Source organism: Saccopteryx bilineata, chromosome 1, assembly GCF_036850765.1.
Source record: "Saccopteryx bilineata isolate mSacBil1 chromosome 1, mSacBil1_pri_phased_curated, whole genome shotgun sequence".
NCBI classification, from domain to species: Eukaryota; Metazoa; Chordata; class Mammalia; order Chiroptera; family Emballonuridae; genus Saccopteryx; species Saccopteryx bilineata.
Genome location: NC_089490.1, coordinates 45548400 through 45575612, shown reverse-complemented (window position 1 = coordinate 45575612; position 27213 = coordinate 45548400). Strand labels below are relative to the sequence as shown.

General features: G+C 39.7%; 1 protein-coding gene across 47 annotated transcripts in view; it reads right to left on the bottom strand.

The window, feature by feature from the left end:
* Positions 1-27213, bottom strand: part of RIMS1 (regulating synaptic membrane exocytosis 1) — a 477491-nt gene that overhangs the window by 16786 nt on the left and 433492 nt on the right. Inside the window, exon 1 of one of the 47 annotated variants that reach the window (XM_066253607.1) lies at positions 16700-16837. The exons of 45 other annotated variants lie outside the window; for them this stretch is intronic. The gene's annotated coding sequence lies outside the window, so the exon portion shown is untranslated. Of the gene's footprint in view, positions 1-14319; positions 14342-16699; positions 16838-27213 lie in introns of those variants that run through there. One more of the 47 variants, XM_066253600.1, reaches the window with a different exon arrangement.

Genomic DNA, 27213 nt, shown 5'->3' with positions numbered 1-27213 from the left:
CTGTTAGCAGAGTGTGTTCCTTTTGATCAGCTGGGCATGGAAGGCCACTTCCGAGGTGAGAAAGGAGCCAGCCATGCAGACGTCTGAAGGAAAGATGTTCCAGGCAGAAGGAGCAAGGGCAAGACCCGGAGGAGCGACTGCCCTTCCTTGGCTTTCCTGAGGAAGCTATGAAAGGGTGCCCGAAGGTGAACAAGAGCAGACGGAGTGCAAGAGGCGGAAAGTCGTTGGTGTAGGGCCCGCTGGGAGGCAGCCTGGACTTGGCGTGATTGGACTTGAGTGTGATTGGAAGTCACAGGGAAGGGCCCTGAGCTGATGTCCAGTTTTGAAGCCTCCCTCTAGTTACTGCATGGAGAATGAATGTCAGGAACTAGAAGTGAAAGCAGGGGGAATATTCAGAAAGCTACTTTCCTACCCAAGGAGAAATAAGTAGTGGCTTAGGTTAAGGAAGTGGCAGTGGAGACAAGGTAGGAGGGTGGCTATAAATTATATTTTATGGCCATAGATTATATTTTGAAGAGGAGCTAACAGTACCTGGTCTATTAGATGTAACAGTGGTTCTAAGAAAAAAAAGAAAGAAAAAGGAAGAAATCAGTACTTTTTAGGGACTTAGTTAGAATAAGTAGCTGGACGATAGTGTCAGTTACTAAAAAGGGAACTACTGTGTGTGATGGAAATGATGAGTTCTCTTTTGGATGTTTGAGGTGCTTCCTAAATAGCCATGTGGAGAGTAAAGTAAAACAAAAGTATGCGTGATTCAGAACCAGGAGGGATAGCTTAGCACCAGAAATAGAATAGGACAGAGAGGCTGTATTGGCGTGCAGATGAGATTAAAATCTGTGGTACTAATATAATAGGAACAAAGTATGGAGCTAAAAAGAGTAAACAGATAAACAGAATGGAACCTGGGACAATTCCATATTTAGAGATCCATGTGAAAATCAAGAACATTAAGAAGTCTACAAAGCCCTTTTAAGATGCGAGGAAGAACAGAACAGGTAAGTGTCATGAAGAAATTAAGAATAAAGTGTTTCAAGAAATTTTTTAAAAAAGTTGCTTACTACTCAGCATTTGAGTGAGGAACAGACATATTAGTGATTTCAGCGCTTGGCTCCATGGCGATACTGATCTGAAGAGCAGTAGGTTCAGAGCAGCAGCGGGGGGGGGGGGGGGGGGGGGGGGGGGTTGGAAACGCCACTCAGAAGCTGAGAGTTGAGTCAATACAGACAACTCATGACTGTTTTGAAAAGGTTTGTTGTGATGGACAGCTGGTATTTGAAAAGTCACATAGGGTTAGGGGAACGTGTTTATTTTTTAAAGATCTGTGATATTAGAGCTTATTTCCACACAGACAGGAATGATTGCATGTACAGGAAAAAACATATTTTTTCTAATATTGGTTGGAGAGGTAGATAATGTCCAATTATGCTTACAGGACCTGAGATGATGAACAGCATTGCCTCTTGAAATAACTACATTTCCCAAACAACAAGAGTTCAGTGAAAGGCCAGTAAAGACAGTGAGACCTAGAAGCTAGAGAACTTAGCAAGGGAAGGACGACACAGAATTCTTATCTAATGCTCTCAAGGTTCATGGTTACCTTTCATTGGTGTGGCTTTTATGATACTATTAACCTATTCTTAATGGTTTCATGGTCTCTGTCTGCCCAATACCGATATATTATTCACAAAAAATTATGTGTAATTTGTATTATGTATAATATGATACAATAATATTGTCATAGATCTCTAATAATCATCCTTTAAGAGAAAATATCCAACTGTTCTTTGTTGATGTCAGACGCATCTAGTGTTGTGGTAACCACATAGTCGGAAATTTTTATTAGGTAATCTGTTCTAAGTGTACTATAATTTTTTTTAAAGCAAACAAACAAAAATTCTCCTTTTGTATTGTGCCAAGGTTTTTAAATAGATTTCATGCCAAGCCAGAAAAGTACAACTTGTAAATATTTCACAGGTCTAAAAGTTATTTTTAGAAAATTGCATGCTGATTCTTTGACTTTTATGGTTTTCCTCATTTATTTTCCAGGTTAACCTACAAGCCATTAAGTCTGCAATGGCCCTTTTTTCTTACCCTTTGTCAAAGAGATTCATAATGAAAAAATACAGTGGTCATGAAGCTAAAAACAGCATCATTCAGAATACTTTTGTGAGGTGGATAGAATAAATTCCTGTGGTAATGGTTTCAGAATATTTCACAACCTTTCCAGTGATGTAGTTATCCTCTCTCGTAACCCAAAAGAGGTAAAATATTTTATTTTACTACCATGAACTCATAGTTCTCTACAGATGCAACTTTAGAAAAAGGGCTGGTCTGTGCTGAATACTGACCTTTATTATCTGGTAGGAAGCCTGGCATTGTTATGAGATATGCCTGTCATATCTGCTTAGTTCACTCAATCACAACCAATCTGTTCAGCAAAAACATTTGCTAATGTGACACTGGCTTTTCCTCTTGCCTGGCTGGTGACAATGTAAACAATAGCAGGTTCAAGATGGTCTTTTAAATAATTTGCATGTTAAACTTAACAAGGCTGCCAAAAAAATGCAGGCAAAGAGCTTTACAGTCAATGAAACATACACTTGTACTGCATCCTATTTTGGCCAAAGTAGTAAAGAAGGGGGATCGTTCAAATTCTGACCTGCTCACTGCTGCAAATTGTTTGATTTCACAGCCTCAGTGTTTCCCAAGTATGTCTGTGCTGTGGGCTGAATTATGTGCCCCTACATTCATAGGCTAAATTCTTAACCCTGGTACCTCAGAATATAAAAGTTCAGAGAAAGGGCCTTTAAAGAGGTGATTAAGTTAAAATAAGGCTGCTACGGAAGCCCTAATCAACTGAGACCGATGTCCTTACAAGAAGATATTAAGACATACAGAGAGACTGCCATGTGCAGAGGCAGCAAGAGGGCGGCCATATGCAAGACAAAGAGAGAGACCGCAGCCGAGACCAGACCTGACCTTGGACTTGCTGCCTCTAGAACTGTGAGAATATAAATTTCCGTTGTCTAAGCCATCCAGTCTGTGATACTTTGTTATGGCAGCCCTCCAAACTAATACATCCAGGAAGTGGATGCCGTTATTTATTTATTTATTTATTTTACAGGGACAGAGAGAGAGTCAGATAGAGGGATAGACAGAGACGGAGAGAGATGAGAAGCATCAATCATCAGTTTTTTGTTGCAACACCTTAGTTGTTCATTGATTGCTTTCTCATAGGTGCCTTGACCAGGGGTCTTCAGCAGACTGAGTAACCCCTTGCTTGAACTAGCAACCTTGGGTCCAAGTTGGTGAGCTTTTGCTCAAACCAGATGAGCCGGCGTTCAAGCTGGTGACCTCGGGGTTTTGAACCTGGGTCCTTCTGCATCCCAGTCCGATGCTCTATCCACTGAGCCACCACCTGTTCAGGCTGGATGCCGTTATTTTAACACTTTAAAGCCATCTTATCATTTACTAAGGGTGATGACTTAAATGCAATTGAAAGCACCTGAAGATAAATAACCACCTATGATAACAGTCTGAGGTTGATCAAACCCTCAATTACTAGGATGAATTTATTTCAGGTCAACTTTATTAAAAAGTGGTCTGACGTTTTATATGAATACAGCTAACTAATTTATTAACAACTCTTGATGTTCAAATAATGAGGCCTCAGGTTTATTTGCAAGAAATAATAAATATATCACATTTAGCTCAAATCTCTTTTTCTTTACTCTTTTTTGTTTAATACTTTTGATGAAACTGGATTTTGTTTATGAAGATTAAATCTACAGTATCTCCTTATAATTTTCCATCTTGACTGTAAAAATAAAACAATACTTCAGGCTGAAATCTAGAAAAAAAGAAAATGTTTCATTGTAAAGTTCATGTTTTCTTCTTAAAGTTTTTGTTTAAACTTGAAATATTACTATTTAGGGAAATTTGCCTCCTATCTGATTGCAAAAGGCAGCCTTACGCATGAGCTTGAGGGAGAGAAAGCGGTTCGCGGGGCAACTCTGGAACCAGAGCGTGGATTCCAGTCCCAGCTCTCCACTCTGCTGCTGGCTGGTCTGCGCCTGCAGACAGCTGGCTTGGCCTTCCACGCCTCACTGCCTCATCTATGGACTGGGGGAGGGGGAGGGTAACACTTGGCTCTTAGGATTATTTTGAGTAGAAAATGGGACAACCTATGTAAAGCACTCAGCACAGAGTTTAGCACCTACTTAAGGTTATCTCTTGTTTCATATTAAGATCTCAAAGTATTTTGATGGAGTACAATCCCAAATTGAATGATGCTAATATCCTATGCCAGGGGTCCCCAAACTACGGCCTGCCCACGGGCCACATGCGGCCCCCTGAGGCCATTTATCTGGCCTCCACCGCACTTCTGGAAGGGCACCTCTTTCATTGGTGGTCAGTGAGAGGAGCATAGTTCCCATTGAAATACTGGTCAGTTTGTTGATTTAAATTTACTTGTTCTTTATTTTAAATATTGTATTTGTTCCCGTTTTGTTTTTTTACTTGAAAATAAGATATGTGCAGTGTGCATAGGAATTTGTTCATAGTTTTTTTTATAGTCCGGCCCTCCAACGGTCTGAGGGACAGTGAACTGGCCCCCTGTGTAAAAAGTTTGGGGACCCCTGTCTTATGCTCTACTCAAAGCACATCTTCTTGTGCTTTATTTTATTCAAAATACTATTCAGAATGGAGCATAATTAAGCTGCAGCATGTCACAGAGATCACCCATGCTCCCAGCATCCATTCTTACCCTTTTCTCTGAGAGAGAGAGCACCCATCACCCTTCCAGTGAAGGACGGACATTTCCCTTCTCTGCCCTCTTGACGGCATGGGGTCATGACAGCGGGAGCTGCGGCAGCTCATTTGGGCCTCAGGATGACAGCACGTGTTGAAGCTGGCAGTGACTGACACGCTGGAGCCACTATTCCAGCCCGACTGGACTGTCCACCTCAACCGTTACGTGACAGTCTCGTTCATGCCACTATATTCAGGGCTGCCTTGTTACAGCAGCCTATCCTATGTCGTATTACATAGCATTCTAAATAAAACTGAGTGGATTTAAAAAATAAAGTGGTAGTTTTGTGAAGAAAACTGTTCTTCAGATAGGAAACTTGGGTTAGGAAATTGGTTCTCTATAGTAGTTTCAAATTTAAAAGAATAGGATCCTCTCCTAACAATAGAGTTAATGGAAATTTTTTTTTCTCTATGAAGTCTCTGAGAATTTAGGGTTAGAAGGGAATCTAGTAATAAATAATGTTTTTTAAGTATCACCATTGTACAAGGTACCTTGCAGAGTACAATAAAGAAAGGTATCCTTTCCTAGCAGTTTAATATTCTGACACAAACACGCATATATGAAGCTCCCAGTTATGGTGCGGTGATGCTTATACTGCACTGATTATTATGGGCAGAAAAGAGAGTTTGAGATCACAAAGGAAATGAGTAAGATTTTTTTCCTGTATTCTATAAAGCAAAGTAGGTTCTCTGTGCTTCTCACCACATTCCTTGAAACAAATTAAATGGATTTTAATCAAAACTGAAGTGCTCTGAATTGAAATCCAAGCTATGTGGCAATATGAAGTTCTTCTGAGGAAACTCAATAGGGCAATTTAAAGAGACAGGCTGGGATTCTTGAGCGAAACTGAAAAGGAGTGCCACCGATCTAAGAGAGACCCGTGATGGTAACTAGTCACTGCCGACAGTCCACGTCGGAATTCACAGCCACATCATCAGGCACTCCGTCAACAGTAGGTGCTGAGGGACAACTGGGTAGCTTCTGATTTGGGACTTAGTGCAGCTATAACCAGCGGCAGAGCAGGAATTTATTTATTGTATTATGGCTCGGATTTTCCCAATCCATAGTGGAGAGGCAGAGAGCATATGTGTATGTGTACATCTGTATGGAGGGGGGGGGGAGGCTTAAACTTAGAACAACTTACAAGACAATTAATGAAAGGTAGGAATAACTATTGTTCATATAAATGCTACAATCCTAACCAACTGGATGGGTATAGATGGTCTGCATATAAAATAAAATTTGACAAATATGAATTTATAAAATGTGTTAGTCAATACCAGGGGTCCCCAAACTTTATTTTACACAGAGGGCCAGTTCACTGTCCCTCAGACTGTTGGAGGGCCGGATTATAAAAAAAACTATGAACAAATCCTTATGCACACTGCACATATCTTATTTTCAAGTAAAAAAACAAAACGGGAACAAATACAATATTTAAAATAAAGAACAAGTAAATTTAAATCAACAAACTGACCAGTATTTCAATGGGAACTATGCTCCTCTCACTGACCACCAATGAAAGAGGTGCCCCTTCCGGAAGTGCAGCGGGGCCGGATAAATGGCCTCAGGGGGCGGCATGCGGCCCACGGGCCGTAGTTTGGGGACCCCTGGCCAATACGGTTACTAAGAACATACTATATATAAGGTGCTATGAACAGATGATCTCAGTACAGCCCAGAAACCCTCTCCTTGTGCTTAAAGTCCCCATCCCAGCCCTCTTACAGCCTCACCATTGCATACAGCACATGGTCTTCCTTTTCCCATGGACCAAGAAGAGATGGAGAGGTTGTACCCAACTGGATCTCATGCCCACCCACCTGGAGCCTGTCGGCCCCTGGGAATTAAGCCCCCAGATCCCCGAATTTCCTGCCCAAATGGCCCCTAGTCCACACACAGGGCTGGCCCATCTGTCTGTCTGGTTCCTAGCCTCTGAGGGTGGATAGTATAACCAATGTGCGCACCCCGAAGTCCAAGTGGGCACCAGCAGACTTAACCTGTGTGTGAGGCGCCTGGAGGTGCAGGGCAGAGCCGACGGGTAAGAAGAGACGGCGTGAGTAGCAAAGCTCAGTATGAGAGGGGGTAATCCAAGTTCAAGCACAGAATTCTAAGCAGTCAGGATTCTAAACTGAAACTTGAACTCCATGATCATTACAAAGATATTTTGTCAACGTAAAAACTAAATACCTTTTATTTACCCTTTTGTTAGCTTGGCTTAAACTTTTAAATGAAAAATAATATGTGGGCTCCCATTTCTTAATCAGGGACTTGGGAAAATCTAGAATCTCTTGTAAGACTGTCTCATGCTTCATAATACAAGGGATTCCTTACTTTGATCCATTTGAAGGATTATCACCAGAAGAAATCTGTTGGGTATTTTTGTATGGAGTTTTGGTCAGGCTCTGAAAAACTTGTCTGATACATTTTGATAATAAACACCCAAGGAAGTCCTATGTGAGTCCCAAAATCCTATTCTCTTTCCTAGAAGTTCTCCTCCCATCAGTTCAGGAAACTTGGGGATCCAAGAAGAAAGGAGGGGATGTGTGGGAGTCCAATTCTACTAAGTGTGTGTGTCTCTGAAGACTCCATCCTCACTTCCCTACCCGCAGGCTGATGGTCTGTACATTGGTCCTATGGGGACTGCGAAGCCTGCAGACCCAGGAAGAATTTCCTCAAGAAAACCGGGTAGGGTAACGGCAGGGCAGCAGACGAAGAGGCTCAGTGGGGCCGACTTACAGTTCACAGAGTAAGGCAGAATGTGCCAGCACATTTTGTCCTGTCTGGTTTACGATCCTCACATAATTGGGTATTTGTCTACAGATTTTTAATAGAGTGAAAACATTATTTACTAAGATTAGATTTAAGCAAAGACTCCAAAGAAAACTGCAGTACAGAGGTCAGCTTTTTTAATTATAAAATTGGAAATCCTTTTTTTTTTTTTTTTTTTTAATTCTAAAGTTTTCAGGAGAGTGAGGAAGTAAATTCAGAGGCACTAAGAGCTATCTCTTTTCTCTTGCATTTATAAAAAAAGAGGGAAAGATTGGTGGCCAGAACGATAACTTTACTACTGGTAGTAGTAAAATAAATAATCCAGTTTCCATTTTATCAATAAGGCCATTCAAGAGTTTTATTGGCAGGCGGGACACTTTAATTCCGTAGGCAAAGATTACAAACGTGGTCACCAGCAAACCATAGGGAGTCCGCAGCAAGAACATACGGCAGAGGTGCCGTTACCAAGCAGTCTGTGCTCACAGGCCCGCCCTGCCCCAGCTGTGCCCTGCCGCCTCTGGAGACTGGCATACGACCACAGGAGATTGTGTGTGTCCTGGTAGAGGAAGCACAATCAACTGGGAAAAAGTAGGATCTGCCTAACGTGGCTATACTCTCCCAAATTATGACCATCTGGAAACGTTTCACATCAGTTTGTGGCATCATAATTGGAAGTTTATTTAGATTTCTGATTACCAACTTCATCTGGTTGGTTCAAGATAGGTCATCATTTTAATTTCTTTCTTACACCCAGTTGATATACCCAGAAGGTTAAAATTAAAAAAGCTTAAAAAGTTGTATCTATTTACTGAGTGATCAGAAAGGCAATTTATGGTTGAAGAGGAGGGAAAGGGCACTGGGATTAGCTAGTGGGCATAGAAGGAATTACTTTAGTAAATACAGGAAGAACTTTGCAGATTCTGAGAGAGAAGAATGAACTAGTAAGTGAGGAGTAGGGAGAGAAAGAGAAAGAAAGAGACCAATTTTCTTGCGTCAGAGAAGACCACCAGAGTGAGGGTGGCCATGAGCACAACATGATTCAGACCAGCTGGTCCTTGTAAAGGAAAATGCTCCGACTGCTCCGTGTCAGGCGGTGCTGAGACCCGCCCAGGCCTCAGAAGATGGGCATAATAAGTGGCAGAAAATGGGCAAGCGAGGTAAACAGTGGTAATCCGGGGCACAGCCACACAGGTCTAGGGAGTCATGTGTGGGATGGTTGTGTGCAGCAAATGAAGAATGATTCCATGACCGGCAAGCATATCATATATGTACACAAAGGTTAATCTGATCAAGCCCATGTGCGTGAGAGAGTTGCAAATGGCTGGCTGGTTGCTTCTCTACTGACTGTGGTTAGAAAAAGTATTAAATAACAAAACTTAAAGTTGCACATTCAAAGAGAAAAGAAAAGACACCCCACAGGTTATAAAGAGAAAATGTTTGGTGGTGAAAATCAGGAACTTGAAGTATATAATACAATAAAAGCATAAAATCTATGCTGGTGAACGGAACATTCGCAAACCAAGGTTTACCAAACTCCAGAACTGAGTTACCTAGATTTTGGGGAATATGATGAATTAACTAAAAACTATGTCAAGTACAGCATTTAAAGATGTGAACAAGCAATGACTGCACCTACGCAGATGTCTAAGCTTTAGTAAGGTGAACGTGTTAACAGAATGGCAGATAGAAATGACAGATAGATATTGATAATCTGACATCCTTAGCAAAGTCATTTACTACCTCTCCATTTTCACATGTTGCTTATTACTCTCAGCGTACAGTCCTAACTAAATTGGTTGTAACACAATGACAATCTTGATAGTTTGAGGAGTTAAGAAAAGCATGTGATGTTAACCACACAAAAATGATTCTGATTTAACTGCATGCTATAGATCAGGGGTAGTCAACCTTTTTATACCTACCGCCCACTTTTGTATCTCTGTTAGTAGTAAAATTTTCTAACCACTCACCGGTTCCACAGTAATGGTGATTTATAAAGTAGGGAAGTAACTTTACTTTATAAAATTTATAAAGCAGAGTTACAGCAAGTTAAAGCATATAATAATAATTACTTACCAAGTACTTTATGTCGGATTTTTGCTAAGTTTGGCAGAATAAATTTTTATAAAACAACTTGCTATAGTTAAATCTATCTTTTTATTTATATCCAGACTTTGGTTGCTCCGCTACCGCCCACCATGAAAGCTGGAACACCCACTAGGGGGCGGTAGGGACCAGGTTGACTACCACTGCTATAGACTGATTGTTTGTTTCCCCTCTACACCACCCCGTGCATTCATACATTGAAACTTAATACTCAGTGTGAGGTATTTAGAAGTGGGGTTGGGGGGAGGGGATTAAGTCATGAGGTTTGTGAAGCCTTCAGGAATGGGATTAGTGCCCTTATAAAAAAGAGATGCTGTCTGACCAGGTGATGGCACAGTAGATAAAGCATCGAACTGGGACATGGAGGACCCATGATCAAAACCCTGAGGTTGCTGGCTTGAGTGTGGGCTCATCCTGCTTGAGCAAGGGGTTGCTGTCTTGAGCATGGGATTATAGACATGACCTCATGGTCACTGGCTTGAGCCCAAGGTCCCTGGCTTGAGCAAGGGGTCACTCGCTCTGCTGGAGCTCCGCAAAGCATATTTGAGAAAACAATCAATGAATGAGCAATCAATGAACAACTAAAATGCTGCAACAAAGAACTGATGTTTCTCATCTCTCTCCCTTCTTGTCTATCTGTCCCTATCTGTCCCTTTCTCTGACTCTCTCTGTCTCTGTCAAAAAAAAAAAAAAAAGAAAAGAAAAGAAAGAAAAAGGAAAAGAGATCCCAAGGAGCCAAGGAGCCTGCTTGCTCCCCCTCCCCCCACCCGTGGGAACTTCTAGCAAGAAGATGGCCGTCTCTAAGCCAGGAAGCAGATCCTCACTACTACCTGACCGTGCTGGTTCTTGCTCTTGGAATTTCCAGCCTCCACAAGGGTGAGAAATAAATTTCTGTTGTTTACAAGCCACTAGTCTAGTGCATTTTTTGTGATAGCAGCCTGAAAAGACTAAGATATTACAGTTTGGCAAGTGGGAAGAAATGAACATGGCCAAGATTGTAGCATTTAAAACTCTTTTCCGAAAGAAAAATACTATTATATAAGCTATACAAACCTGATTTTTTCTTCATTAGATTAGAAGTAAATTTATAATAATATGAATTACTTTACTTAATATAATTTGAGGCTTATACAATATTAAAGCAATAAACTAATCTTATTTTGCCAATATTTGTTTCCAATTCATATCAAATCACGATTAAAAGAATATAAAAATAAACATTCAGCTGAAATCCTGAAAAGTATATGATAGGTGGATTGAACTGATCCATTTTAGAATAGAAAAAATCTAAAATTTAGCACCAGAACTTTAAAAATAAAGTGATTTCATCCTAGCTCTGTTTAAAGAACCCAGGTATAGTAAGGTTGAATCTTTAGCCTGTGGTGACACAAGCTCCTTAATGCCACAGTGAAGATTAAAGCCTGAAGCGTTCTCCAAAAGCTGTCTGTCCTAGGCTGTAGATGACACTTCAATTCCACTTCATAGAAAAAAAAAGAAAAAGAAAAATCTCTCATCATGAACGCTTCACTGATTTCAAGATGAGTAGACAGGGTCTTTTATTCCTAAGATTATTTCAGAAAGAACACACATTGTCACACTCCATTTGTTTACACTTGAAGAGGCCAAGTCCAACCACCTGTGCCTTCAGCCTCTCCCTGCTACAGTGCATTCTTAGGTAATAGGTGGAGGAAGCTGGATGCAGGCATGCATAGTATCCTCGAAATGAACGGGAACCCAGTCACTGCACATTCAACACAGTTCAGAGAAATCACTCCTAGTGCTGTGTTCTCAGTAGAGACAGGAAGATTCTGTCTGTAAATCTAATTCTGAAGTACTGTAGTAAAAGGCTGTCATAATGCTTTTGAAATTTCCCCTAAAAAAGCTACAGTAGGAGAACTGTACTGTATGTCCCTGGTACCCTAAATTTTTGGTAAGTTTACTTTAGCTGTATGTCTCTACAAAAGAAGTTCATATTTTTTGAAAGATTATAATAAGCAATCAAGTTCTAAATCCATCAGGAAAAGGACATTTTTATAAATTAGAAATCTTAATCTACTATTTGCTAAGTTAAAGGCAAAAGACATTAAAAAAATGAAAATGATGAACTTGGAAGGCATGGATGAAAAGAATTATCTCAGGAATACATTAAACAATTCTGATGAGAAACAATGTCTAATTCTGTAAAAGTTAAATACCATGGAAATACATACTATCAATTTCAATTGTGGAAAGAGATAGTTCTCTTTATCCTTTATATTTTCCTCTCAACAACACTGCAATATGATATTGATGATATTCTGGCTTTCTTGCAACCCATATATATTTATAATAATTATATTCACAAATTCCACTGTATGTAAATTTTTTCAACTTCTTAATGAAAGAACCATATTTTGACTTACCAGCACTTGTAATCAAAACTAGGCTAGCACAGGGCTGGGGCAAACACCAAGATGAAATAATGAAATATCAGTTAAACAAATTAGCTTAAGAACTACCCATAGTCAGCTCATTCTCTCTCTCTCTTTCTCTCTCTTACACACACACACACACACACACACACACACACACACAGAAAAAGGAAAGAAACAGTATTTTCATTGTTTAAAGCACTTTAAATGCTTTAAAGTTAAATTGACAAAGAGAGTTTAAAATTTTCAGGTTCTTCACATCAAGGGAAATCTCCTCCTCTTAGGAGAAGGCATATTTTAACTTACCTCATTTCCATTTGTCGTTTATTCTCCTGGGAAGACAGATTTCTCCCATCCGTCCTCCCTTCCAACTAAACCCTATGAACACAAACCTCCCTTCTGCCATTTCTGAATCAGGACAATGGCCTCCCACCTCCTCCTCTGCAGCATTCCTACCACAAACTCCCTTCTCTTCCTTTCCACCTTACTCGCCTCCTTCTACTTTTAAAACTCCAGAACTTTAAAAAATTTTCCTTACTTGAACTGTTTATATATTGGTCTGCCTTCTACACACTGTTTTCTCATATACAAACATACATACGCACCCTTCACTTCCCCAATCTTTATCAAACACTTTGCAGTGTTGTTAGAGGTACCAGTGAATTCAAAATTGCAAGGAGCTTACAGCCTGGTTGGGGAAAAAACATACAAGCAATTAATTCTGTTTCCACAGGGTCAGGGGTGGAAAACATGCCTAGCTGAGTGATGGGACATAGGATGAAGTTAACGTCTCTCTTACATGAGTTAAGAAAACTTCCCACAGAGGAGGAAACACTTGAGATGTATCTAGAAAGTTAAATAAAAATTCGCTACGAGAGGAAAGAGCATTCAAGACTGTAGGACAGAGGTCTCCAGAAAGCTTCTCTGTTCCATAATCAGAAGAGTTGTGCCTCTAATTTCTTACTATCTGTAATATATATCTCATTCTTTACATCTGAAATGCCTGCAATCTTATTCAAGTTGTACTTTCAAAGTTCACAATAAAAACCACTGGCTTTTTCACCGTGTGAATTCTGTTGAGATCTCTGGCAGAGATTCCCAAACACAGGAGGTAAAGCAGGGGAACCAGAGATATTCCTGCCCCCTGGAAATCCTGGAAAACCAGTGAGAAAGCACTGCAAAGAGAGGGCCAAGGGTTCTCTTAGCTCCTTTATCTTTCATTTCTTTACTTTTTCATTAACTCCTCTTTATAGTTCCCCTTAAAAACTGTTTCTTCCCAGAATTATTTTTTGACTTAGATTGCCCATATCAATAGCTATATTATTATTTTTTTAATTTTTCTGAAGTTAGAAGCAGGGAGGCAGAGAGACAGACTCCCACATGTGCCCAACCGGGATCCACCCAGCATGTCCTCCAGGGGGTGATGCTCTGCCCATCTGGGGGCGTCACTCTGTTGCAACCAGAGCCATTCTGGCACCTGAGGCAGAGGCCATGGAGCCATTCTCAGCGCCTGGGCCAACTTTTGCTTCAATGAGCCTTGGCTGTGAAGAGGAAGAGAGAGATAGAGAGAAAGGAGAGGGGGAAGAGTGTAGAAACAGATGGGTGCTTCTCCTGTGTGCCCTGGCCTGGAATAGAACCCAGGATTTCCACAAGCCGGGCCAACGCTCTACAACTGAACCAACTGGCCAGGGCCATATGAGTTTTAATTCTGAATTTCTAATATACTTCTGGCCATTTTCATAGTACCTAGGAGGTTTTTGATGGTTTTATAATGTATTCGGTGTACTAGGCTACAGTTTCCAGTTACTCAAACACAAATCTAGGTGTTGCTATGAAAGTATTTTGTAGATGTGATTAGAGTTCATAACCAGTTTAATTAAGAGAGATTGTTTCAGATAATCCAGTTGGGCCTGGTTCCATCAGCTGAGAGGCTCTAAGAGCAGAGGTGAGGCTCCTTGATGAAGAAACTCCACTGGCAGCTGCAGCTTAGCCAGCCCCTCCTCACACCTGCCCTGTGGATTCCAGGCATGCTGGGCTCACCTCACCATCACCTCAGCAATTCCTTGGGATAAATCTCTATCTACCTCCCACCTAATCTGCTTCTGATTGAACCCGAACTGGTAGAGGCTTACAGACCCCCAGCCTTCTCTACTAATTTCCCATTTCTGTTAAAAGAACTTCCATTTTTCCATAGTCAACCCTGGTCACCATTGTTACACTCACTGCCTTATCTTCTCTACCTCTTCCGTCCTCCTTGTTTGTCTGCCCATGTGGAGATTCTTGCTATTCTGATTGGCTTTGCACAGCCACACAGGTTAACTTTCATGAAGCTGTTGGTCTCCTGCTCCTTTCGCACTGGCTCTCCCATAGCCCAGCAGGTCACTTACAATGCTTCCGTGTTTACTCCCTCCAACTCGTCATGGTTACTTCTCTCTACTCCAGCCAGGCTGTTCACATCCTGTTCTCTCTTCATGACTTGACACGGTCTGCCTCTAAGCTACTCCGTACACCATTCCACCTGCTCCAGACGTGCTTCCTGCCCGTTCCTTACCAATCCTGTAAGACCACCTCAGAGTGTTTCTACTTCCAACCTGAACTGCAGCGACTTTGCTCTTTAAACTCCTGTATTATTTCCCCATAAGCAAATTGGTAATCGACTCTGAACTCTATGAAAAAAGATTAATGTGACAGACCTTTAATAAAATCTTCCACTTTTATGTAACTTTTCATCTCAATGTATGTTTTTCTCTCTCCTGTCAAGTGCTTTGTGAAAGAGTAAGGCTCAGCACATAACCGTGTATCAAGTGATTGCCGACTGACTCAGTAACTACAGCTTAGAGCATTAACTACATACATCTTCACTGAAGCCCACAATGGTTTCTAGTAATTGGTCAGTCAGGTAAAAAAAAAAATTCTAGACAACATTGATTCTGTATTACTGGTTTTACACCAACTTTAAAGTGGAAGGGAAAAAACAAACTTTTTTACTTTGGTAGAAGAATAATTTCTTGCTGCTCATTAATAAGCACAGATGAAAAACAAGAGAACATTTCACTCAGTTGGTTCACACGGTGGCATGAAACCAAACAGATGTTAAGATTCCCTTTAAGACAAATGACTTAAACTCAGTTAGGAACTAGGGGAGGGAAAAACATAAATCACAAATGTATTGCAGCCATTCTTAGTATATCTATATCTTCTTCCATGGGTAAACCCTGCCTCTGAAATTAAATATTAAGTGTTAATTAGAACTAAAATTAGGAATTAATTCCATACAAGTAGTACTCAGAATATAAATTAAAAGTGTAAGAGAAAAGGTCAGCAATAGGTGGAATATTCTGATAATGTATACAAGGCTTCATATGTTTCCATCAGATTTAGATGTAGACTATTTTTTTAATTTTTTTAGAAAAAAGAAAGTTATTAATAAATCTTTTAATAAATCTTAGTTTTATCTAAGCATATAGCAGTAATGTTTTTTAATATATACAGGGTGGGGCAAAAGTAGGTTTATAGTTGTGACTGTGCAAAACAGAGCTTATTCTTGTATTAATACTTCTTAATACTGTATTATTTTTCACATGAACAACTGTAAACCCACTTTTGCCCACTTTGTATAAGACTGTCCTTTTCCAAAGTGTTCTCCGAATGGCTCTGGTACGAACTCTAGTGATAACATTTTTTCCAATTTCAGCCGGAGTGTTTGGTGACATCAGCATGAGTGAGTAAGAAAATGAATTAGAAAAAAAAAAATAACCAGATTGCATATCTCATAATTTATCTGAAAACATAAATCTATTTTTGACATTTCTTTCCATTCTTACCATGCATGTTATTTTCTGATCTAAAGATGATTAAAACATAGTTCTTACTGGAGAGCTTAAATTGGTTTCTTTGAACTACTGCTAGGAAAGATCTTCATAGACAGGTAGTGTTAGAAAAAACTATAAACTATCTTAAATAACACAGTTGATAGCAGTCATCATAAGTTATTCACACTAAAATGTTACACTTTCGTGGTTCTTGATAAACATAAAACAAAATGAAAAGAAAATATTTGGAGCCTAAGTAGGAAATATGATGTATAATTTTTAAAAAAACAAAGTAAATATACTTTTGAATTTCCAAATTTAATGTCCATATAAAATAATTTGCATTTAATTGTGTGTGAAAGGGCTATATGGTATGCAACACAGTTGACACAATTTTAAATACAAATAAAATGCCTTAAAAGAAAAATATAACCTTGTGATGTATGTGTTGGTCTAATGAGTTAAATGCTCAATGTCAAATTCAGCATTAAAATCCCCTAAGTATGGTTTTAAAGTTAGTCATATTAAGACATCATAATTTTATAAATGTACCTACAGTAGCAACATTCTTCTATAAAACTGCGTAACAATTTTTACATTTTTATTTTCCATTCAATTATTAGTAATTTCAAGCATAACATTACCTTTGTTTGACAACTGTTAAGACATCATTGAAAGCTTCAGACAAACACAGAAATTTGGCTTTTGGTTTTAGTTTTATGAAAAGTTCTAAATTAACTAACTGATTCCTGTTAGGACTTAGCAAATTCAGACACGTAACATAAACTTACCTTGTTTATCTTGAAAAAAATCAAGAATCAGCGTTAAGTTGTTCTCAGGGCAGGACTGAGAGCCGAACAGCTTTGACCTGGTTTGAGTAACTTGTGCTGTCTCTGGGTGGAATGTCGGAGGGAGCTCTCTGCGAAGTCTCTTTCTCTCTCTCTCTCTCTCTCTCTCTCTCTATCTCCCTCTCACTCTCCCACCTCCCTTCCTCCTTCTCTCTCTCCTCCCTCTTCTCTCTTCCTTACACATACACACAGTATCATTAAATTGCTTCTGTCAAAGGGTTTTGTTTTTGTAGCTTATTTTAAGACCGTGCAGTAAAACATCACTCAGTAATCTATGTATCATCTCATATATTTGAAAACTGCTTATTAGTCACAATTTGAGAACTGCCACATAGTGACACAATTTTAAACAAACTACATAATGAAGCCATTTAAATAAAATGGGATAAGAAATATGTTGCTTACTTTATTAAATTGTATGTGGTTTCTCTAGTTATGCAAGAAATATCAGAGATGTAAAGCTGAGGGCTAACACGCTGTTTCCAGGGGAAACCTAGAACGGGCTTTCATGAGCAAGAGGAGGGGCCCCCAGTGACTTCTGGCACTTGAAACACAAGCATGATACATGTGCACTGTGAAAATGATCACTTTCAGGGGCCCCGATTAAATTCACTGTTGTCAGCTGCTTTCCCAGCTCCGTCACACACACCCTCCTGCCTGGAGAACAGCACTTGGATAAGAGAAATACTAAGCACAGGAAAAGAAAAGGGCGCAGCTTTTGTTGAGCACTTTTCATGCACCGAGACCAATGCTCAGAGCTTTACACACATTTCCATTAACTCTCATCATATTTTAGGGGAATCGGTGTTGCTATATTTTACAAGTATAGGAACTGGAGCTCAAGAGTTAATAGCACTTACTCTGTGGTAAAACGGTCACCACCAGCAAACACAAGGCCCTCCCGAACAAAAGCAAATTCCAACTAAGACCCACGTCCTCTAAAACCTATGTACTTTCTGAGTTCTTCGAATGACACACACTTTGCAGACGGGAGAATGGCAGCAACAGAAACATTTACCACAACAATGTTACTTTCTGCCTCTCCTCCTTACTTCTAAAATGGCACTGAGGAGGGAGAGTTCAGTGTGGCTTCCCCTCTTCCCTCCACCAGGGCTACATCAAGAGCACAAAGTGGTAAGAGGCAGTAGTTAACTCTGTTAACTCGGGGCAATCCTGGTTGATGCCTGTTAATTGAGCACATTACTAAGACTGTCTCCTTTGTACTCTCAGAGATATTCCAGTACATTATATATAGTGTGTGTGTGTGTGTGTGTGTGTGTGTGCATGGAGTAGAGCAAGTTAAATACAAGTTAAAATTAAACTAAACCTGTGAAAGAACAGCTACAAGTGATATTTTGGAGTTCCATGTTGACTGTTACCAAAGCGAAATGACAAGGAATGGAAGCACATATAACTCAAAAACTCTGCTGAGTAGACCTTGGTAAACAGTGTATACGCCTCTAGACCTTGAGGTGTTTATCTTGGTTTCTTGCATCTGGAGACATTTGTGCATTATGGATGCACCTTTGTTGGCACAACTGAAGCAGGCTAATTTGAGGCCAGAGTAACAAAAAAGGACAAGATAAAAACACTTTCAAATATAAAATGGCATACAGTCACAGTTTCATTACCAGCATGCAGCCTTTCAAGCTGCTAATTTTATTTTTTGGGGTGTTGTCCCACTTGTGACACCTGGAATCCCACTATGAGAACAGTATCCCTTGAATAAGATGCAATCACCCTCAAAGGATAATATAAAGTCATCTGAACTTTGTTATCAACTTAATGAATCAGACTAGAGAATCTCTTTAATGTGTTCTACGTGATAGATAAAAACTAAGAGTGTATAGAAAACAAATGAATGGCTTTAGAAACAGATGGGCACTCAATTACTGAAAAGTCACTATGCATCAGAGAGTGCACGTGGAGGGGGCTGGGCAGAGGGCAGCCGCCTCCGGGTGGAGCGCCCTGGACAGAGATGAAGTAGCAACAAGGGTCAAGTCCTGCCCGAGGGCTCCAATGTGAAATACAGGTCACAGAGAAAGGAGGCAAAAAAAGTCTTCACAAGCAAATAATCCACATTTGGACAAACTAGGAAAAGGAGAAATAACCTGGCAGTTGCGTGTCTCTAACTGTGGCAGTGCAGTAGAGACCACTTGTTGGGCGCCTTTGTTTAAAACCCAATCTGCACGCTCTAAGGGGAGGCCCTGCGTCGAGGGCTACAGTCGCAGATGCTGTTGGTACCCTGCCCGTATCTCTTGGCACTCACGGTTTCCGTTTGCAAGGATGGAGGCTCACCGTAGGCACTTACAACTCTGCTGAGGCTCTTTCCAGCTGCTGTCATCAGCTGGGCCCACAAGGAAAAGAGGCCTGAGTTGCCAGGAAGTTAAGGACCCTGGAAGCAGTATCGGCCAATGACAAATGGGGTTGTTGGATGAATGCTATAGTCTCTTCACTTTTAGAGGAAATACCTCTATACTGTCTCCCATAGGACCCCAATGAGATTGAGTCCCAACAGCCCAGAGTACTGAGCTGTTAAACAACACACCTTCCACTGGCTTCCTTTCCCTGTCTCATTTCCCTACAATCCTGGCACACTGGTGCTTCTCTGGGATTACCTCTCAAATAAACAACTTGTTTACTTAAATCTTTGTCTCAGGGTCTGCTTTTAGGGACCAGTACGGCTACCAAAGAGAAGCTTACTCTATTGTACAAGTCTGAGAGCTATGTGGTTTAGTCGATATTTGGGAAGTGTGGAAAATTTTTCTCAGTCAATCAATGAGTATTTTGTAAAGATTAGAATGATGTAAATTTTACTTGATGGAAACTAGAGAAGACAAATTTTCCACAGACATGACGTGTAAAGTACACACAGAGAAGAGCCTCCTTCAAATACTCATTCTCTACTGAGTGAAAATTCCACATGACTGTCCAACATCACTATTTTTAAAGGTATAATTATATCTCCATCAACAAAGAAATGTACACCAGCGATGTGTTTCTTGTCATAATGTAGCGAACAGAGAGAAAGCTGTATCAGAAGGGGCTCGAGGTGGGGCGAAGGTAAAGATAACATAGAACTATACAGAAACCAGAAACCAGGCTACTGCCAATCTTAAGGCAGAAAACTACGGAGTCAACAATAGTTACCAGGCTTGACCAGGCAGAAGGAAATGCCTGGAATGCAGCAGTCATGGTCAGCTAACTGGACAGAAGACAACGTGTGCTCCTTGTAAGGGACAGAGGAACCCAGTGCCTCCACGGTCAGGAAGAGCCCTGGAATGAATCGGAGCCCCCAAGAGCAAGAGGCTGGGTGTGGTGGGGCTGCCTTCCCTCCCCCACAGCAACACAACTGCTGAGCCAGAGCATCTTTAAGTTCAGCTAAGCAGGGCCTGGTGTGATTTCAGGAGGAAACTGCTAACTCCCCAATTATCCCCTCACCCAGTTTGTTGATTTCTGAAATGCCCACACTTAGGAAAACTATGTTCATTATACAATTAGAAATAAAATGCAAGCACCTGCTCAAAGAAACTGAGTATAAATGCATCTCTCAACCTAAAAAGCAACCAATTAGGTATGCTTTCTACTTTTCTTTTGTATGTCTTAAATAGTGCTTAATGAATAAGAGTCATTGTCAATGAAAAGGCATACATACCAGAATCCCTCTGAAGAGGAAAGGGTAGTTAATAACTTGTCTTTCTATTTACTCCAAATTCTCTTCATTCTAATTTCCTTGCATCTACTGTTTCCTTTCCCCCCTTCCCAGGCCCATGCTTTAAAATAAACAGGAAAAGCTTTAAATCTGCTAATCAGATCCGTGCACATATTCGTTCGAAAGTCCTCAATGGTATTCTACTGCAGTTAAAGTGAAAACAAGACCTCAGGCGCAGTCATAAGGCCTTATTGGACTTGGTCCCAGCCTGCTCTCAAGAATGTCCTTCCACCACTCTCTCCCTTTCTCCGTATACGATTGCATTCTTTTACCGCTTAAGATTAGTACCAGCTTTCCCATTCGAGGTCTTTGTCCATAATATGTCTTTTGCCTGAACTCTTCTTTCCCTGGCACTGCTCCCTTCTGTCTGGATCACTGCCTCATCCCTCAGGTCTTGGAGTAAACCTCACGGCCACCGGTCCGTGTGGGACTCTTCCAGGGCCCTGCACCTCTTCAGAACATTTAAGGTCCTTGACATGACCTTCCTGTGTCTTTTTGTTTCACTGTAAGACCCAAGAGGGCAAGGACCATGGCTACCAACTGTTTATTCTTGTGTTTTCTGAGTCCAGCACAGCGCCTGGCACATACTAGATGCTTAAGAAGTAAGTGAGAACTTGATCACAGGTCTCTGGCCCCAAATTCCAAATTCCTTGTGTCACACTTCCCAGAACACAAGGAATTGGACAACTGAACTACTGGGAAAAAATGATATCAATAAAAATGAATAAAGACCTGGTTAGAAACCAAACTTTGAAGACATAATTTTGGTAAGTGTTTTATCTATTTATTTTTAATTTAGCCAACACAGAATGAAAGTTTTGAATAGGGCATTTTTATCACATAGCTGTTTTGTTTGCTAGATAGGTATTTTAGACAATTGAGGATAAAACCAGTTTATGGTAAGTGGAATACATTTATACAGTTTGCCTTTTCAAAAGTCCGTATTTTGTGTCATAGTTTCCTCATTATATATAAGTGTATGCTTTAGTATCTAATTTTATATTTGTCATTTTGGTTATTCATGTTCTTAAAGAAGGCATTCCATAAACTTCAGACCTTACAAAATAAAAATCTACCTGTAGTAAGTAGAATAATCACTCCCCAAAATGTGCATGTCCTAATGTCCAGAATCTATATGTTATGTTACAAGGCAAGGAGCGATTACGGTGGCAGATAAAATTGTTTGCTAACCAATTGATTTGAAAATAAGATTATCTTGTATTATCTGGTGGGGGGAGACACAGTATAATCTCAAGGCTTCTTCTAAGAGGAAGAGAGAGACAGAAATGTCAGGGTAAGAGTGATGTCATGTGAGAAAGCTACTGCTGGCTTTAAGGATGCAGGAGGGCTGGGAGCCAAGGAGTGAGTACAGAGGCTGGGAAGCAGGACAGAGGTTCTCCCCTAGAGCCGCCAGAGGGCACCGCCCTGCCAAAACCGTGATGTTTTGAACTTCTGAGCTCCAGAAATGTAAGGAAATACATTTCTGTTGTTTTGAGCCACTACATTTGTGGCAATTTGTTAAAGCAACGATAAGAAACTAATACACCGATCCTACTAGAAGACTACTCAAAAAGTTGTTATTCTACAAAAAAAGGCCTCCCTAAAATTTCCTTTTATTTGTGATTTATGATCCAAATCCTAAGAATAACTACACATGATTTCCAAACGATTTTGAAAAAACGACCATTTTTAAAGAGGATTTCTAAGCCAGAAAATATAACCTACTATTTTTTTTTTTTTAACAATCACAAGAAAATTTTTAATTAATTTACATAAGACACAGTCTGGAATTAGAGTTTCACATTTGGAAAAGTAGCTACTGAATATCTTTAAGGAACTCCTTGCTTGGCTTCTACTCTACTATCCTCAGGATATAGGGAATATAACCTACTATTAATACTACTATGCTCACACCTATAGGAAATAGTTGTTTGTAATTAGAATCCATTTAGCCAACTATTTATTAAGTAGTTAAAGGAACTACAGACAAAATCAACACATTATCTTTTCCCCAAATTTATATAGTTTTACACACACACACACACACACACACAAACACACACTCTTCCCCTTATTAAGACTATACAAGAACCTACATTTAAATCCTTACACTACCACTGATATGATTTTCGGTAAGTTGTTTATCTTAAGTTACCTTTATGTAAAATGGGCACTGTTAAGTTTTCTGGCAGGAACAGAAATTATTTACCTAAGGTACCCAGGGAAGGATCTGATACCAAACAGGCTAATAGCTATTACATTAATCACTTGGTATTTATAGAATTGTACATTGAATAACACTGTACTGCAGATCCTCTGGATCGTCTCACAAGTAAAGAATTTGACTAACAACGTTCCCATATATGCTTGAAATCAATTTCTAACAGTCTATTTTATAAGTAAGACTACTTTATAAGTAAGATAAAGACCATTTTATAAGTAAGATATGTTTCATAAGACTGTTTCATAACTAAGATAAAGACACAGAGCTCTGGTTAGACGCTAGCTTACAAAACACAACAGTACTTAACCCGACCTAAATGGGAACTTCAAAGCATTAACATGATTATTGAAAATTTGACAACACAATTTAAATGCTAGGAAAGCTAGATGCTACTAATTGCTTTTAAGGTTTCATCTTAATAGTGATGGGAGAGGACATGAAGGAAGGTAGCTCGGTGAGTAAGAGCTAAATCCTCTTCCCAGGGATTTGGAATGGCTATAAACTTTGAGTTAGGAGGGCAAACAAAACTCTGACTTGTAAATTGTTCTGCTTTAGCCCAGCCACTCCAAGTAACGCAAATACACCTATGTGATAAAATTTATGCAACTTGTGTTAAAATTCTATAAAAACTACTGCACATTAAAAATCTCTTATATAAAGGTTGACATAGAAGGATACAGGATGCTTCCAGAAGGTAAAACAAAATATTTTATATGTTGGGTCATTTTCATTATTTTTAACAATATTTTTTCAGATACATGCTCATGGGAAAAAGTTACTTTAACACACAATAATATGTATTTGAAACACAACTTTGAGAAGTACTTTGCCTTTCTGAGTTATGAGCATTATTTGTTTCACATGACCCTTGAAGAAAAATTCTTGCACAACTGGACAGGCAACCTTTGCTATTTTTACACATTAATTAAAGTAAATGCATGTCAAAAACAATAGTGAATTAATTTCTTGTCCTAGAGAGGTATTGGTGACTGCATGGACACTAAATTCTAATTTAATAAGCTCTGCTATCTATGCTACTGCCTGAAATGTTCACTGTGAAGGACTGCTGGTGAAGATGTGACTAATTGGCCCTGTGCTATTTGGGAAAGAAGGTACATTGCTTTCTAATATGCAACTTGAGCCCTGGCCAGGTAATTCAGTCATTAACTATCAACCTGAGAGTGCCAGAGGTCACAGGTTTGTCACAGGTTTGAACCCCGGTCAGGGCACATATGAGAAGTAATCCAGTACACAACTAACTGGAACAAAGAGTTGATGCTTCTCTCTTTCTTCTTCTCCTCCTTCTCCTTCTCCTCCTCCTCCTCCTCCTTCTTCTTATTTCTTTCTCTCTCTCTCTCTCTCAAATCAAAGGAAAACTAATATGAAACTTTAAGTGGAGATGAAGCTCAGGGGACACAAATGAATGGGTGGTAGGAAGGACCCTTATGTGGCTTCTTAGATGAGTTAGTTGGTAGATTAGGTGATAGGTGTCTCATTGGCTCTCATATAAATGGCTGGGGCTCTGTTATGCACGCTGAGGGCATTAGCATGTTGTTTGAAAATCTATTCAAGGATTTAGGTAGCACATAGGTAGTTAGCTGGAGCCTGATGTACCAGAAGATCGGAGAGTCCCTCAACTTCAACATCCTTTCCCTGCTTCTCATTGTCACAAGAGAAAGCATTTTCCCTTCTCTGCTCCTGATCGTCTCCCTCCTGCCTTCTCAAGGACCAAGCTCTATTAATTGCATTTTCTCCAGATCTTTCTACATTAAAACCTTCCTTTCATTAAAATGTAACTATTTTAAAATCTAGCCTCTTCCCTGAAAAACTTAGAGGGCTCCCACCTGTATTCATACCTCAGAGAACTATGTTTGCATGAATTTTTTATATGTCCCTACATAATCTCTAGGTAAGTTTAATATTTTGCAAACAAGAATTTCTCTTGATTTATCAAAGCAGCAGCATGTGCTAAACAGAAATTTTGGAATCTCAGCTGCCACTTCTGAATATTTCTTCCAGTTTCTCAAACAAACTGACAGCTTTACTTCACACTAGCAAACGAGTCAGTGAAACGTTTCTGAGTTCAGGGTCCTCACACCAGAACTGTAAGGATCTCTCCATCACTTTCATTACTTTACCTCACCTATTAGACACAGTCTTTAATGATATCGTGTTGAATTATATTGTATGATGCCCGTTTTTTAATGATCAGTATTAGCACTATTTTGTTTTTCTATTCTTCACTAACTTGTATGAAGGGCAAAAGAGAAGAACATATTCATATAATTACACAAATACAGTGATTGTGTGGCCACCCTGCTGAAAGGGAACTGTTTCCTGACAGGCAATGGCTGTGGTGTAGGGAAGTCGACACACGGTGTGTGAAAGTTCAGGCTTCACTAAAGTGAACCAACAGAGATGAGCATCACCCTTAAATAGAAAGTATTTAAGGTAATGATTTGTTTCCTTGATTTCTCAATCTCTGTAAGAAATCAGAGACTATACATATATTTTGAGTTTAGAAAAAAAATTAAAAAACTAAATACCTTTACCTAATTGCTACTTACCAATTTTAAAAAAGCGAGATTATAATTGATAAGTTTATTAAGCAAATTTAATTATAAGTTCAAAGAAATATTAAATATTGAAAAACATATTATAATGTATATAACACATTATATATAATGTATGTTATATATTATAAAATATGTGTCATATATATATACACACACAAATAAAACTTCAGTAAAAAGGTTTAGATTAAAGTAATTGTGTAAAATAACTTACAGAACCATAAACCCTAGAACAGGGGTCAGGAACCTTTTTGGCTGAGAGAGCCATGAACACCACATATTTTAAAATGTAATTCCATGAGAGCCATAATATATGTTTAACACTAAATACAAGTAAATGTGTGCATTTTATGTAAGACCAACACTTTTAAAGTACAATAAGTTTCTGAATTCTTTTTAATAATGTTGTTATGCTGTTGCTAACCAATGATGAATAGAGTACTTCTTACCATTAACATGACTTCTGGTGCTGCATGGTTTTGCTGATGGCTTTGTAGTTCGGTTGATATGTGGTGAGGTTAAGCTTCATGCAGGCGTTGAGACTTCCATCCGTTAAATGTGATTGTAGGTTGGTCTTAATGTTCTGTAGATGTGAGAAAGACTGATCACATGCATACGTAGAGCCAAACATTGTCAGTACAGCAATACTCACATGCTGTAGTGTGTGGTATGTGATGGGAAGTGCGTTCCAAGTTTTGAGAATCAGCTGGTCTGTGGGTTGAAGTTTTTCCATTTCTCCCCACTTGTGTTTGCTCACCAACTCTGCTTGCTGCCCTGCAAGTCTTTTCAAATCTTCATTCAGTGACTTGAACTTATTCACCCACATGTTTGAGGCCTTCAGGTCAGCAGCTTGTAGCTCAAAATCTCTGATGGAGACACCAGGGATGTAACTCAGGTCAGTGCTGTCCACTGCACACTCGTGTGGATGGGTGATGAACTTAAAATGTCGAGTGCGCTCATGAAATTCTTCAAAGCGCACTTTGAATGACTGCAGGAGATTAGATGTGAATCCTGCTAGCTGCTGGAGATCAAGATGTTGAGCAGGGTCACTTGCTGTGCATGCATCTTTAAACTCTCCCAGTTTTTCAAAGTGTAGTAAACGACCTGTTTCAATGTTGGTGATGAAGAGTTCCAGCTTGTTTTCAAATGCAAACACTGCTTGTTGAAGGGATAAGATGTATTTCCAATGCCTTGCATTTTCACATTGAGCTGGTTCAAATGTCCAGTCATGTCCACGAGATAGTAGAACTTCAAGAGCCACTCAGTGTTAGCTAACTCAGGATGCTCAATGTTTTTCATTTCAAGAAAAGTCCGGATTTCGCTTAGACAAGCCGCGAAACGGCTGAGCACCTTCCCTCTTGACAACCAACGCACATTGTTGTGCAGAAGCAGACAAGGATAATTATTCCCAACTTCATCCAGCAGTGTTTTAAACTGGCGATCATTTAAAGCTCGGGCAACAATAAAATTGACCACCCGAATGACCAGCGACATCACCTCACCAAGCTGCTCGCCACACATCTGAGCACAAAGCACCTCCTGATGTAGGATGCAGTGAAAACTCAGGATGAGTCTCTTTTCATGTTCACGAAGAAGCGCTATGAATCCTCTGTTTTTCCCCACCATGCACGGAGCACCATCAGTTCACACCGAGATAAGTTTATCCATCAGTAGATGGATCTTTAGTGAACTCAGTGAAAGACTTGAATAAATCCTCCCCTCTTGTTGTCTCTTTCATAGGCAAAACAGCAAGACTTTCTTCATGTAGTGTGTCACCGACAGCATACCTTGTAATCACGCTGAACTGGGAGAAATGGCTTACCTCTGTTGACTCATCCAAAGCGAGAGAAAATAATGGTGCTGCATTTATGTCCTTCACTTGTGTTGCCTCAATTTGATTTGCCATCATGATGGTATGATCGTGAACAGTTCTTGCCAACAGAGGCAT